We start from the raw sequence: 16,426 nt of genomic DNA, 5'->3' as shown, positions 1-16,426 counted from the left end.
TTTCCTTCTCCCACTTGAAGGCATGACATTTCCCGTCTGCTCTCTTTCATACTCTTGGAAACATTCTTCACGGAACAAGATTTGAATCGGGAGAGACAATCTACACTAACTATTTCTGTGGCACAGGCCTGGGGCACATGCCTTGCGCTGCCACACTTCCACTGGAATAGACAAGCATTTTCAGGGAAGATGTTAGAAGAAACACGGTTTCTCTGTTTCCTCAGACTGAAGTGCACGCCGCCTGTTTCGGATTCAACAAATACCTGTTGTGACTCTGATTTCCCCGTGACGCCAGTCGTAAGCTCGAAGTCGGGTTTGACTCAGACTTGTTTCGCGCAGCTGAGTCTGTGGCTTTCCTCTGGCGAACTCACATACATTTGGAAAACCCTTCAGGCGTCGTGACCCATGTTGCCCATTGGGAGAAGCCCTCCATAAATGTTGTTCCACGAGGAAGGTATATCAGGCTTTTCCTCCGCTTCCTTTCACACTTGGCGCAAGGCCGCTTCGATCCTTCGGAAAGGAGAAGGTAGACGAAGGACCGCACCGCCACAGCGTTGTTTCTTAGACTTAAGTGTATAGTACGTTCCTTACGCTTCCTCCCATTTCCAGACACACTCCTCTCTAGGGGACTACTAGTGTGTTGGTGGTCACATTCGAGCCACATGTTTCTTCACCATTCAGCGTGTGGTGTTCTCCTTGTGTTTTCACACAAAGTACTGACAACGCTTCTATCTTCCCGAAACAAGATCTGAGTTGGGAGAAGCTTTCGACACAAGTTCGTTCTCAAGCAGTGGTATATGGCACTGTACTTGTCCCTTCGCTTTTAACGTCGGGACTTTCCTCCATCTTCTTCCCTGTAGATGGTCGTGGAAAGGCGATTTCTCTACCGTTTTGTTCCTTGAGAGCTTAGTGTCAGACACCTACACCTATGTCTCCAAAGGCTTCATGCTTCCCGAACCAAGAGGTGAGCACGAAATCGTGTTGGACGTGGCCTTGTTTCTCTGTGTCCAGTGGAAGGCGCTGCTGAGGCGAGCACACGTATATTTGATGGCACTCCAACTTCATGACACAAGACTTTCGTGGAGAGAAACCCTCCCCACAACGTGTTCCTCACCGTAGTGTATCGTACTTTCCGTCTCTTTCCTTTCGCACTACGTTGTAACAAGGTGCTTCCATCCGTAGGGAAAGAGCTGGTCGTCGACGGACGGCAAACCTCTAGATTTGTTCTTAGAGTTAACCATGGGGAGGCAATCCTCCTCATGCTTCCTCACATCATACATATCCATACTCATCCTTCTTCATGGAACGACAGGAGACACATTCGGGACGGACGGCTAACTCTTGGGTACGTCCCTCATGCCTTCACACCCACTACGGAAAACACTTTTATCTTCCTGAAACTGTAGGATAGCTGAGGGAGGACTTCTTCCCAAGCGGTTGGTCAAGCAACGTCCCAGGTGACGGCACATTCTCTATGCCTTCACACGTTCATGCCAGGATGCCGCTCATACGTAGGTGTATGGCTTTCCAGGATATCCTTCTCCCACTTGAAGGCATGACCTTTCCCCTCTGATCTCTCTCATACTCTTGAAAACATTCCTCACGGAACAAGATTTGAATTGGGAGAGACAATCTACACTAACCACTTCTGTGGCACAGGCATGGGGCACATGCCTTGCGCTGCCGCACTTACATTGGAATAGACAAGCATTTTCGGGGAAGATGTTCGTAGAAACACGGTTTCTCTGCACTGATGTTTCCTGAGACTGAAGTGCACGCCGCCTGTTTCGGATTCAACACATACCTGTTGTGACTATGTTTTCCCCGTGACGCCAGTCGTAAGCTCGAAGTCGGGTTTGACACAGACTTGTTTCGCGCAGTTGAGTCTGTGGCTTTCCTTTGGTGAACTCACATACATTTGGAAACCCCTTTTAGCGTCGTGACCCATGGTGTCCATTGAGCGAAGCCCTCCATACAAAGTAGTTCCACGAGGAAGGTATATCAGGCCTTTCCTCTGCTTCCTTTCACACTTGGCGTATGCCCGCCTCGATCCTTCGGAAAGGAGAAGGTAGACGAAGGACCGCTCCTCCACAGCATTGCTTTTTAGAATTAAGTGTAGAGCTCGTTCCTTACACTTCCTCCGATTTCCACACACACACCTCTCTAGGGGACAACTTGTTAGTTGGTGGTCACATTCGACCCACATGTCTCTTCACAATTCAGCGTATGGCACTTTCCTTACGCCTTCACACGAAGTCCTGAAAGCGCTTCTATCTTCCTGAAACAAGATTTGAGTTGAGAGAAGCTTTCGACACAACTCTTTCTCAAACAGTGGTATATGGCACAGGAGTTGTGCCTTCACTGGTAACGTTGGAAAGTTCTTCCATCTTTTTCCCTGCAGGTGGCAGTGGAAAGACTATTTCCCTACCGTTTTGTTCTTTGAGAGGTGAGTGTAAGACCCTTACCTTATATAGCAACACTCATCTCTCCAAAGGCTTCTTTCTTCAAGAACCCAGATGTTAGCACGAAAGCCTGTTGGACATGGACTCGTTTCTCAGAATTCAGTGTGAGGCTACTACTACTGAGGCTAGTCCGCGTGCATTTGAAGACCCATCCACCTCCATGACACAGGACTTGATGGAGAGAAACCCTCCGCCCAACGGGTTCCTCCCTGTAGAGGATCGCGCGTTCCATCGCTTTGTCGTTCACGCTAGGTTTCCCAAGCTGCTTCCATCCTTACGAAAAGAGGTGGTAGTCGAAGGACGGCAACCCTCGAGATTTGTTCTTAGAGTTTAACAGACGTATGCCATCTTCCTTACGCTTCCGCACATTATCCATGTCCATGCACATCTTTCTTCATGGCCACGACAGTAGGCCAATTCGGAGCGGAGAGCTACGTCGAGCCGATGTCCCTTTACGCCTTCACACCCACTACGGAAAACACTTTCCTCTCACCGAAACGATATGATAGTTGAGGGAAGACTTCTTCACAAGTGGTTTCTCAAGCACCGTCACAGGGCCCATTCTAGGTGCCTGCACCATTTCATGCTAAAGTGCTTCTCATCCTTCCGTGTATGTCTTTCTTGACGGATTTCCTTCTCACACGTAAAACCGTGTCCTTTTCCATCTGCTCTCACTCCTACTCTTGAAAACACTTCTCACGGAACAGGATTTGAATGGCGACAGACTATCGACACTAAGGACTTCTGTAGCACAGGCATGGGGCCCATACATTGCGATTTCACACTTCCATGGGAAAAGCCTACCATTTTCAGGGAAGATGTTAGTAGACACACGGTTTCTCGGGAGTGGTGTTTCTTCAGACTGAAGAGCACTCCCTTCGTTTAGGATTCAACACGTACGTTTGGTGACTAGGGATTCCGCGGGAACCCAGTTGGAAGCTCCAAGTCGCGTTTGACAGAGACTTGCTTCGCAGAGATTCGTGTATGCCTTTCCTTCGGCGAAGGCGCCTACATTTGAACACCCTTCCATCGTCGTGACACATGGTGTTCGTTGAGAAATGCCCTCCATAAGAATTTGTTCCGCGAGTAAGGTAGATCTCTCTTCCTTCCCCTCCGGATTCTTTCACACTTTGCTTCAAGCCGCTTCGTTCCTTAGCAAAGCAGATGGCAGTCGAAGGAACGCACCGCCACAGCGTTGTTTCTTAGACTTAAGTGTATAGCGCGTTCCTTACGCTTCCTCCCATTTCCAGACACACTCCTCTCCAGGGGACTACTAGTGTGTTGGTGGTCACATTCGAGCCACATGTTTCTTCACCATTCAGCGTGTGGTGTTCTCCTTGTGTTTTCACACAAAGTACTGACAACGCTTCTATCTTCCCGAAACAAGATCTGAGTTGGGAGAAGCTTTCGACACAAGTTCGTTCTCAAGCAGTGTTATATGGCACAGTACTTGTGCCTTCGCTTTTAACGTCGGAACCTTCCTCCATCTTCTTCCCTGGAGATGGTCGTGGAAAGGCGATTTCTCTACCGTTTTGTTCCTTGAGAGCCGAGTGTCAGACGCTTACACATACATCTCCAACGGCTTCATGCTTCCCGAACCAAGAGGTTAGCCCGAAATCGTGTTGGGCGTGGCCTTGTTTCTCTGAGTTCAGTGGAAGGCGCTGCTGAGGCGAGCTCACGTACATTTGAAGGCCCTTCCAACGTCATGACACAAGACTTTCGTGGAGAGAAACCCCCCGCACAACGTGTTCCTCGCCGTAGTGTATCGCGCTTTCCGTCTCTTTTCGTTCGCACTAAGTTGTAACAAGGTGCTTCCACCCGTAGGGAAAGAGCTGGTCGTCGACGGACGGCAACCCTCTAGATTTGTTCTTAGAGTTAAACACCCGTAGGCCATCCTCCTTATGCTTCCTCACATCATACATTTCCATACTCATCCTTCTTCGTGGAACGACAGTAGACACATTCGGAACGGACGGCTAACTCTAGGGTACGTCCCTCATGCCTTCACACCCACTAGGGAAAACACTTTTATCTTCCTGAAACAATATGATAGCTGAGGGAAGACTTCCTCACAAGCGGTTGGTCAAGCACCGTCACAGGGCACGGCACATTCTTTATGCCTTCACACGTTCCTACCAGAATGCCGCGCATACGTCGGTGTATGGCTTTCCAGGATTTCCTTCTCCCACTTGAAGGCATGACATTTCCCGTCTGCTCTCTTTCATACTCTTGGAAACATTCTTCACGGAACAAGATTTGAATCGGGAGAGACAATCTACACTAACTATTTCTGTGGCACAGGCCTGGGGCACATGCCTTGCGCTGCCACACTTCCACTGGAATAGACACGCATTTTCAGGGAAGATGTTAGAAGAAACACGGTTTCTCTGTTTCCTCAGACTGAAGTGCACGCCGCCTGTTTCGGATTCAACAAATACCTGTTGTGACTCTGATTTCCCCGTGACGCCAGTCGTAAGCTCGAAGTCGGGTTTGACTCAGACTTGTTTCGCGCAGCTGAGTCTGTGGCTTTCCTCTGGCGAACTCACATACATTTGGAAAACCCTTCAGGCGTCGTGACCCATGTTGCCCATTGGGAGAAGCCCTCCATAAATGTTGTTCCACGAGGAAGGTATATCAGGCTTTTCCTCCGCTTCCTTTCACACTTGGCGCAAGGCCGCTTCGATCCTTCGGAAAGGAGAAGGTAGACGAAGGACTGCACCGCCACAGCGTTGTTTCTTAGACTTAAGTGTATAGTACGTTCCTTACGCTTCCTCCCATTTCCAGACACACTCCTCTCTAGGGGACTACTAGTGTGTTGGTGGTCACATTCGAGCCACATGTTTCTTCACCATTCAGCGTGTGGTGTTCTCCTTGTGTTTTCACACAAAGTACTGACAACGCTTCTATCTTCCCGAAACAAGATCTGAGTTGGGAGAAGCTTTCGACACAAGTTCGTTCTCAAGCAGTGGTATATGGCACTGTACTTGTCCCTTCGCTTTTAACGTCGGGACTTTCCTCCATCTTCTTCCCTGTAGATGGTCGTGGAAAGGCGATTTCTCTACCGTTTTGTTCCTTGAGAGCTTAGTGTCAGACACCTACACCTATGTCTCCAAAGGCTTCATGCTTCCCGAACCAAGAGGTGAGCACGAAATCGTGTTGGACGTGGCCTTGTTTCTCTGTGTCCAGTGGAAGGCGCTGCTGAGGCGAGCACACGTATATTTGATGGCACTCCAACTTCATGACACAAGACTTTCGTGGAGAGAAACCCTCCCCACAACGTGTTCCTCACCGTAGTGTATCGTACTTTCCGTCTCTTTCCTTTCGCACTACGTTGTAACAAGGTGCTTCCATCCGTAGGGAAAGAGCTGGTCGTCGACGGACGGCAAACCTCTAGATTTGTTCTTAGAGTTAACCATGGGGAGGCAATCCTCCTCATGCTTCCTCACATCATACATATCCATACTCATCCTTCTTCATGGAACGACAGGAGACACATTCGGGACGGACGGCTAACTCTTGGGTACGTCCCTCATGCCTTCACACCCACTACGGAAAACACTTTTATCTTCCTGAAACTGTAGGATAGCTGAGGGAGGACTTCTTCCCAAGCGGTTGGTCAAGCAACGTCCCAGGTGACGGCACATTCTCTATGCCTTCACACGTTCATGCCAGGATGCCGCTCATACGTAGGTGTATGGCTTTCCAGGATATCCTTCTCCCACTTGAAGGCATGACCTTTCCCCTCTGATCTCTCTCATACTCTTGAAAACATTCCTCACGGAACAAGATTTGAATTGGGAGAGACAATCTACACTAACCACTTCTGTGGCACAGGCATGGGGCACATGCCTTGCGCTGCCGCACTTACATTGGAATAGACAAGCATTTTCGGGGAAGATGTTCGTAGAAACACGGTTTCTCTGCACTGATGTTTCCTGAGACTGAAGTGCACGCCGCCTGTTTCGGATTCAACACATACCTGTTGTGACTATGTTTTCCCCGTGACGCCAGTCGTAAGCTCGAAGTCGGGTTTGACACAGACTTGTTTCGCGCAGTTGAGTCTGTGGCTTTCCTTTGGCGAACTCACATACATTTGGAAACCCCTTTTAGCGTCGTGACCCATGGTGTCCATTGAGCGAAGCCCTCCATACAAAGTAGTTCCACGAGGAAGGTATATCAGGCCTTTCCTCTGCTTCCTTTCACACTTGGCGTATGCCCGCCTCGATCCTTCGGAAAGGAGAAGGTAGACGAAGGACCGCTCCTCCACAGCATTGCTTTTTAGAATTAAGTGTAGAGCTCGTTCCTTACACTTCCTCCGATTTCCACACACACACCTCTCTAGGGGACAACTTGTTAGTTGGTGGTCACATTCGACCCACATGTCTCTTCACAATTCAGCGTATGGCACTTTCCTTACGCCTTCACACGAAGTCCTGAAAGCGCTTCTATCTTCCTGAAACAAGATTTGAGTTGAGAGAAGCTTTCGACACAACTCTTTCTCAAACAGTGGTATATGGCACAGGAGTTGTGCCTTCACTGGTAACGTCGGAAAGTTCTTCCATCTTTTTCCCTGCAGGTGGCAGTGGAAAGACTATTTCCCTACCGTTTTGTTCTTTGAGAGGTGAGTGTAAGACCCTTACCTTATATAGCAACACTCATCTCTCCAAAGGCTTCTTTCTTCAAGAACCCAGATGTTAGCACGAAAGCCTGTTGGACATGGACTCGTTTCTCAGAATTCAGTGTGAGGCTACTACTACTGAGGCTAGTCCACGTGCATTTGAAGACCCATCCACCTCCATGACACAGGACTTGATGGAGAGAAACCCTCCGCCCAACGGGTTCCTCCCTGTAGAGGATCGCGCGTTCCATCGCTCTGTCGTTCACGCTAGGTTTCCCAAGCTGCTTCCATCCTTACGAAAAGAGGTGGTAGTCGAAGGACGGCAACCCTCGAGATTTGTTCTTAGAGTTTAACAGACGTATGCCATCTTCCTTACGCTTCCGCACATTATCCATGTCCATGCACATCTTTCTTCATGGCCACGACAGTAGGCCAATTCGGAGCGGAGAGCTACGTCGAGCCGATGTCCCTTACGCCTTCACACCCACTACGGAAAACACTTTCCTCTCACCGAAACGATATGATAGTTGAGGGAAGACTTCTTCACAAGTGGTTTCTCAAGCACCGTCACAGGGCCCATTCTAGGTGCCTGCACCATTTCATGCTAAAGTGCTTCTCATCCTTCCGTGTATGTCTTTCTTGACGGATTTCCTTCTCACACGTAAAACCGTGTCCTTTTCCATCTGCTCTCACTCCTACTCTTGAAAACACTTCTCACGGAACAGGATTTGAATGGCGACAGACTATCGACACTAAGGACTTCTGTAGCACAGGCATGGGGCCCATACATTGCGATTTCACACTTCCATGGGAAAAGCCTACCATTTTCAGGGAAGATGTTAGTAGACACACGGTTTCTCGGGAGTGGTGTTTCTTCAGACTGAAGAGCACTCCCTTCGTTTAGGATTCAACACGTACGTTTGGTGACTAGGGATTCCGCGGGAACCCAGTTGGAAGCTCCAAGTCGCGTTTGACAGAGACTTGCTTCGCAGAGATTCGTGTATGCCTTTCCTTCGGCGAAGGCGCCTACATTTGAACACCCTTCCATCGTCGTGACACATGGTGTTCGTTGAGAAATGCCCTCCATAAGAATTTGTTCCGCGAGTAAGGTAGATCTCTCTTCCTTCCCCTCCGGATTCTTTCACACTTTGCTTCAAGCCGCTTCGTTCCTTAGCAAAGCAGATGGCAGTCGAAGGAACGCACCGCCACAGCGTTGTTTCTTAGACTTAAGTGTATAGCGCGTTCCTTACGCTTCCTCCCATTTCCAGACACACTCCTCTCTAGGGGACTACTAGTGTGTTGGTGGTCACATTCGAGCCACATATTTCTTCACCATTCAGCGTGTGGTGTTCTCCTTGTGTTTTCACACAAAGTACTGACAACGCTTCTATCTTCCCGAAACAAGATCTGAGTTGGGAGAAGCTTTCGACACAAGTTCGTTCTCAAGCAGTGTTATATGGCACAGTACTTGTGCCTTCGCTTTTAACGTCGGAACCTTCCTCCATCTTCTTCCCTGGAGATGGTCGTGGAAAGGCGATTTCTCTACCGTTTTGTTCCTTGAGAGCCGAGTGTCAGACGCTTACACATACATCTCCAACGGCTTCATGCTTCCCGAACCAAGAGGTTAGCCCGAAATCGTGTTGGGCGTGGCCTTGTTTCTCTGAGTTCAGTGGAAGGCGCTGCTGAGGCGAGCTCACGTACATTTGAAGGCCCTTCCAACGTCATGACACAAGACTTTCGTGGAGAGAAACCCCCCGCACAACGTGTTCCTCGCCGTAGTGTATCGCGCTTTCCGTCTCTTTTCGTTCGCACTAAGTTGTAACAAGGTGCTTCCACCCGTAGGGAAAGAGCTGGTCGTCGACGGACGGCAACCCTCTAGATTTGTTCTTAGAGTTAAACACCCGTAGGCCATCCTCCTTATGCTTCCTCACATCATACATTTCCATACTCATCCTTCTTCGTGGAACGACAGTAGACACATTCGGAACGGACGGCTAACTCTAGGGTACGTCCCTCATGCCTTCACACCCACTAGGGAAAACACTTTTATCTTCCTGAAACAATATGATAGCTGAGGGAAGACTTCCTCACAAGCGGTTGGTCAAGCACCGTCACAGGGCACGGCACATTCTTTATGCCTTCACACGTTCCTACCAGAATGCCGCGCATACGTCGGTGTATGGCTTTCCAGGATTTCCTTCTCCCACTTGAAGGCATGACAATTCCCGTCTGCTCTCTTTCATACTCTTGGAAACATTCTTCACGGAACAAGATTTGAATCGGGAGAGACAATCTACACTAACTATTTCTGTGGCACAGGCCTGGGGCACATGCCTTGCGCTGCCACACTTCCACTGGAATAGACACGCATTTTCAGGGAAGATGTTAGAAGAAACACGGTTTCTCTGTTTCCTCAGACTGAAGTGCACGCCGCCTGTTTCGGATTCAACAAATACCTGTTGTGACTCTGATTTCCCCGTGACGCCAGTCGTAAGCTCGAAGTCGGGTTTGACTCAGACTTGTTTCGCGCAGCAGAGTCTGTGGCTTTCCTCTGGCGAACTCACATACATTTGGAAAACCCTTCAGGCGTCGTGACCCATGTTGCCCATTGGGAGAAGCCCTCCATAAATGTTGTTCCACGAGGAAGGTATATCAGGCTTTTCCTCCGCTTCCTTTCACACTTGGCGCAAGGCCGCTTCGATCCTTCGGAAAGGAGAAGGTAGACGAAGGACCGCACCGCCACAGCGTTGTTTCTTAGACTTAAGTGTATAGTACGTTCCTTACGCTTCCTCCCATTTCCAGACACACTCCTCTCTAGGGGACTACTAGTGTGTTGGTGGTCACATTCGAGCCACATGTTTCTTCACCATTCAGCGTGTGGTGTTCTCCTTGTGTTTTCACACAAAGTACTGACAACGCTTCTATCTTCCCGAAACAAGATCTGAGTTGGGAGAAGCTTTCGACACAAGTTCGTTCTCAAGCAGTGGTATATGGCACTGTACTTGTCCCTTCGCTTTTAACGTCGGGACTTTCCTCCATCTTCTTCCCTGTAGATGGTCGTGGAAAGGCGATTTCTCTACCGTTTTGTTCCTTGAGAGCTTAGTGTCAGACACCTACACCTATGTCTCCAAAGGCTTCATGCTTCCCGAACCAAGAGGTGAGCACGAAATCGTGTTGGACGTGGCCTTGTTTCTCTGTGTCCAGTGGAAGGCGCTGCTGAGGCGAGCACACGTATATTTGATGGCACTCCAACTTCATGACACAAGACTTTCGTGGAGAGAAACCCTCCCCACAACGTGTTCCTCACCGTAGTGTATCGTACTTTCCGTCTCTTTCCTTTCGCACTACGTTGTAACAAGGTGCTTCCATCCGTAGGGAAAGAGCTGGTCGTCGACGGACGGCAAACCTCTAGATTTGTTCTTAGAGTTAACCATGGGGAGGCAATCCTCCTCATGCTTCCTCACATCATACATATCCATACTCATCCTTCTTCATGGAACGACAGGAGACACATTCGGGACGGACGGCTAACTCTTGGGTACGTCCCTCATGCCTTCACACCCACTACGGAAAACACTTTTATCTTCCTGAAACTGTAGGATAGCTGAGGGAGGACTTCTTCCCAAGCGGTTGGTCAAGCAACGTCCCAGGTGACGGCACATTCTCTATGCCTTCACACGTTCATGCCAGGATGCCGCTCATACGTAGGTGTATGGCTTTCCAGGATATCCTTCTCCCACTTGAAGGCATGACCTTTCCCCTCTGATCTCTCTCATACTCTTGAAAACATTCCTCACGGAACAAGATTTGAATTGGGAGAGACAATCTACACTAACCACTTCTGTGGCACAGGCATGGGGCACATGCCTTGCGCTGCCGCACTTACATTGGAATAGACAAGCATTTTCGGGGAAGATGTTCGTAGAAACACGGTTTCTCTGCACTGATGTTTCCTGAGACTGAAGTGCACGCCGCCTGTTTCGGATTCAACACATACCTGTTGTGACTATGTTTTCCCCGTGACGCCAGTCGTAAGCTCGAAGTCGGGTTTGACACAGACTTGTTTCGCGCAGTTGAGTCTGTGGCTTTCCTTTGGCGAACTCACATACATTTGGAAACCCCTTTTAGCGTCGTGACCCATGGTGTCCATTGAGCGAAGCCCTCCATACAAAGTAGTTCCACGAGGAAGGTATATCAGGCCTTTCCTCTGCTTCCTTTCACACTTGGCGTATGCCCGCCTCGATCCTTCGGAAAGGAGAAGGTAGACGAAGGACCGCTCCTCCACAGCATTGCTTTTTAGAATTAAGTGTAGAGCTCGTTCCTTACACTTCCTCCGATTTCCACACACACACCTCTCTAGGGGACAACTTGTTAGTTGGTGGTCACATTCGACCCACATGTCTCTTCACAATTCAGCGTATGGCACTTTCCTTACGCCTTCACACGAAGTCCTGAAAGCGCTTCTATCTTCCTGAAACAAGATTTGAGTTGAGAGAAGCTTTCGACACAACTCTTTCTCAAACAGTGGTATATGGCACAGGAGTTGTGCCTTCACTGGTAACGTTGGAAAGTTCTTCCATCTTTTTCCCTGCAGGTGGCAGTGGAAAGACTATTTCCCTACCGTTTTGTTCTTTGAGAGGTGAGTGTAAGACCCTTACCTTATATAGCAACACTCATCTCTCCAAAGGCTTCTTTCTTCAAGAACCCAGATGTTAGCACGAAAGCCTGTTGGACATGGACTCGTTTCTCAGAATTCAGTGTGAGGCTACTACTACTGAGGCTAGTCCGCGTGCATTTGAAGACCCATCCACCTCCATGACACAGGACTTGATGGAGAGAAAACCTCCGCCCAACGGGTTCCTCCCTGTAGAGGATCGCGCGTTCCATCGCTCTGTCGTTCACGCTAGGTTTCCCAAGCTGCTTCCATCCTTACGAAAAGAGGTGGTAGTCGAAGGACGGCAACCCTCGAGATTTGTTCTTAGAGTTTAACAGACGTATGCCATCTTCCTTACGCTTCCGCACATTATCCATGTCCATGCACATCTTTCTTCATGGCCACGACAGTAGGCCAATTCGGAGCGGAGAGCTACGTCGAGCCGATGTCCCTTACGCCTTCACACCCACTACGGAAAACACTTTCCTCTCACCGAAACGATATGATAGTTGAGGGAAGACTTCTTCACAAGTGGTTTCTCAAGCACCGTCACAGGGCCCATTCTAGGTGCCTGCCCCATTTCATGCTAAAGTGCTTCTCATCCTTCCGTGTATGTCTTTCTTGACGGATTTCCTTCTCACACGTAAAACCGTGTCCTTTTCCATCTGCTCTCACTCCTACTCTTGAAAACACTTCTCACGGAACAGGATTTGAATGGCGACAGACTATCGACACTAAGGACTTCTGTAGCACAGGCATGGGGCCCATACATTGCGATTTCACACTTCCATGGGAAAAGCCTACCATTTTCAGGGAAGATGTTAGTAGACACACGGTTTCTCGGGAGTGGTGTTTCTTCAGACTGAAGAGCACTCCCTTCGTTTAGGATTCAACACGTACGTTTGGTGACTAGGGATTCCGCGGGAACCCAGTTGGAAGCTCCAAGTCGCGTTTGACAGAGACTTGCTTCGCAGAGATTCGTGTATGCCTTTCCTTCGGCGAAGGCGCCTACATTTGAACACCCTTCCATCGTCGTGACACATGGTGTTCGTTGAGAAATGCCCTCCATAAGAATTTGTTCCGCGAGTAAGGTAGATCTCTCTTCCTTCCCCTCCGGATTCTTTCACACTTTGCTTCAAGCCGCTTCGTTCCTTAGCAAAGCAGATGGCAGTCGAAGGAACGCACCGCCACAGCGTTGTTTCTTAGACTTAAGTGTATAGCGCGTTCCTTACGCTTCCTCCCATTTCCAGACACACTCCTCTCTAGGGGACTACTAGTGTGTTGGTGGTCACATTCGAGCCACATGTTTCTTCACCATTCAGCGTGTGGTGTTCTCCTTGTGTTTTCACACAAAGTACTGACAACGCTTCTATCTTCCCGAAACAAGATCTGAGTTGGGAGAAGCTTTCGACACAAGTTCGTTCTCAAGCAGTGTTATATGGCACAGTACTTGTGCCTTCGCTTTTAACGTCGGAACCTTCCTCCATCTTCTTCCCTGGAGATGGTCGTGGAAAGGCGATTTCTCTACCGTTTTGTTCCTTGAGAGCCGAGTGTCAGACGCTTACACATACATCTCCAACGGCTTCATGCTTCCCGAACCAAGAGGTTAGCCCGAAATCGTGTTGGGCGTGGCCTTGTTTCTCTGAGTTCAGTGGAAGGCGCTGCTGAGGCGAGCTCACGTACATTTGAAGGCCCTTCCAACGTCATGACACAAGACTTTCGTGGAGAGAAACCCCCCGCACAACGTGTTCCTCGCCGTAGTGTATCGCGCTTTCCGTCTCTTTTCGTTCGCACTAAGTTGTAACAAGGTGCTTCCACCCGTAGGGAAAGAGCTGGTCGTCGACGGACGGCAACCCTCTAGATTTGTTCTTAGAGTTAAACACCCGTAGGCCATCCTCCTTATGCTTCCTCACATCATACATTTCCATACTCATCCTTCTTCGTGGAACGACAGTAGACACATTCGGAACGGACGGCTAACTCTAGGGTACGTCCCTCATGCCTTCACACCCACTAGGGAAAACACTTTTATCTTCCTGAAACAATATGATAGCTGAGGGAAGACTTCCTCACAAGCGGTTGGTCAAGCACCGTCACAGGGCACGGCACATTCTTTATGCCTTCACACGTTCCTACCAGAATGCCGCGCATACGTCGGTGTATGGCTTTCCAGGATTTCCTTCTCCCACTTGAAGGCATGACATTTCCCGTCTGCTCTCTTTCATACTCTTGGAAACATTCTTCACGGAACAAGATTTGAATCGGGAGAGACAATCTACACTAACTATTTCTGTGGCACAGGCCTGGGGCACATGCCTTGCGCTGCCACACTTCCACTGGAATAGACACGCATTTTCAGGGAAGATGTTAGAAGAAACACGGTTTCTCTGTTTCCTCAGACTGAAGTGCACGCCGCCTGTTTCGGATTCAACAAATACCTGTTGTGACTCTGATTTCCCCGTGACGCCAGTCGTAAGCTCGAAGTCGGGTTTGACTCAGACTTGTTTCGCGCAGCTGAGTCTGTGGCTTTCCTCTGGCGAACTCACATACATTTGGAAAACCCTTCAGGCGTCGTGACCCATGTTGCCCATTGGGAGAAGCCCTCCATAAATGTTGTTCCACGAGGAAGGTATATCAGGCTTTTCCTCCGCTTCCTTTCACACTTGGCGCAAGGCCGCTTCGATCCTTCGGAAAGGAGAAGGTAGACGAAGGACCGCACCGCCACAGCGTTGTTTCTTAGACTTAAGTGTATAGTACGTTCCTTACGCTTCCTCCCATTTCCAGACACACTCCTCTCTAGGGGACTACTAGTGTGTTGGTGGTCACATTCGAGCCACATGTTTCTTCACCATTCAGCGTGTGGTGTTCTCCTTGTGTTTTCACACAAAGTACTGACAACGCTTCTATCTTCCCGAAACAAGATCTGAGTTGGGAGAAGCTTTCGACACAAGTTCGTTCTCAAGCAGTGGTATATGGCACTGTACTTGTCCCTTCGCTTTTAACGTCGGGACTTTCCTCCATCTTCTTCCCTGTAGATGGTCGTGGAAAGGCGATTTCTCTACCGTTTTGTTCCTTGAGAGCTTAGTGTCAGACACCTACACCTATGTCTCCAAAGGCTTCATGCTTCCCGAACCAAGAGGTGAGCACGAAATCGTGTTGGACGTGGCCTTGTTTCTCTGTGTCCAGTGGAAGGCGCTGCTGAGGCGAGCACACGTATATTTGATGGCACTCCAACTTCATGACACAAGACTTTCGTGGAGAGAAACCCTCCCCACAACGTGTTCCTCACCGTAGTGTATCGTACTTTCCGTCTCTTTCCTTTCGCACTACGTTGTAACAAGGTGCTTCCATCCGTAGGGAAAGAGCTGGTCGTCGACGGACGGCAAACCTCTAGATTTGTTCTTAGAGTTAACCATGGGGAGGCAATCCTCCTCATGCTTCCTCACATCATACATATCCATACTCATCCTTCTTCATGGAACGACAGGAGACACATTCGGGACGGACGGCTAACTCTTGGGTACGTCCCTCATGCCTTCACACCCACTACGGAAAACACTTTTATCTTCCTGAAACTGTAGGATAGCTGAGGGAGGACTTCTTCCCAAGCGGTTGGTCAAGCAACGTCCCAGGTGACGGCACATTCTCTATGCCTTCACACGTTCATGCCAGGATGCCGCTCATACGTAGGTGTATGGCTTTCCAGGATATCCTTCTCCCACTTGAAGGCATGACCTTTCCCCTCTGATCTCTCTCATACTCTTGAAAACATTCCTCACGGAACAAGATTTGAATTGGGAGAGACAATCTACACTAACCACTTCTGTGGCACAGGCATGGGGCACATGCCTTGCGCTGCCGCACTTACATTGGAATAGACAAGCATTTTCGGGGAAGATGTTCGTAGAAACACGGTTTCTCTGCACTGATGTTTCCTGAGACTGAAGTGCACGCCGCCTGTTTCGGATTCAACACATACCTGTTGTGACTATGTTTTCCCCGTGACGCCAGTCGTAAGCTCGAAGTCGGGTTTGACACAGACTTGTTTCGCGCAGTTGAGTCTGTGGCTTTCCTTTGGCGAACTCACATACATTTGGAAACCCCTTTTAGCGTCGTGACCCATGGTGTCCATTGAGCGAAGCCCTCCATACAAAGTAGTTCCACGAGGAAGGTATATCAGGCCTTTCCTCTGCTTCCTTTCACACTTGGCGTATGCCCGCCTCGATCCTTCGGAAAGGAGAAGGTAGACGAAGGACCGCTCCTCCACAGCATTGCTTTTTAGAATTAAGTGTAGAGCTCGTTCCTTACACTTCCTCCGATTTCCACACACACACCTCTCTAGGGGACAACTTGTTAGTTGGTGGTCACATTCGACCCACATGTCTCTTCACAATTCAGCGTATGGCACTTTCCTTACGCCTTCACACGAAGTCCTGAAAGCGCTTCTATCTTCCTGAAACAAGATTTGAGTTGAGAGAAGCTTTCGACACAACTCTTTCTCAAACAGTGGTATATGGCACAGGAGTTGTGCCTTCACTGGTAACGTTGGAAAGTTCTTCCATCTTTTTCCCTGCAGGTGGCAGTGGAAAGACTATTTCCCTACCGTTTTGTTCTTTGAGAGGTGAGTGTAAGACCCTTACCTTATATAGCAACACTCATCTCTCCAAAGGCTTCTTTCTTCAAGAACCCAGA

This window comes from Eumetopias jubatus, unplaced genomic scaffold (assembly GCF_037043125.1).
Source record: "Eumetopias jubatus isolate StellerSeaLion01/CBP00866 unplaced genomic scaffold, mEumJub1_p1.0 scaffold_13, whole genome shotgun sequence".
Lineage (NCBI taxonomy): Eukaryota > Metazoa > Chordata > Mammalia > Carnivora > Otariidae > Eumetopias > Eumetopias jubatus.
This window is presented reverse-complemented; position numbering follows the sequence as displayed.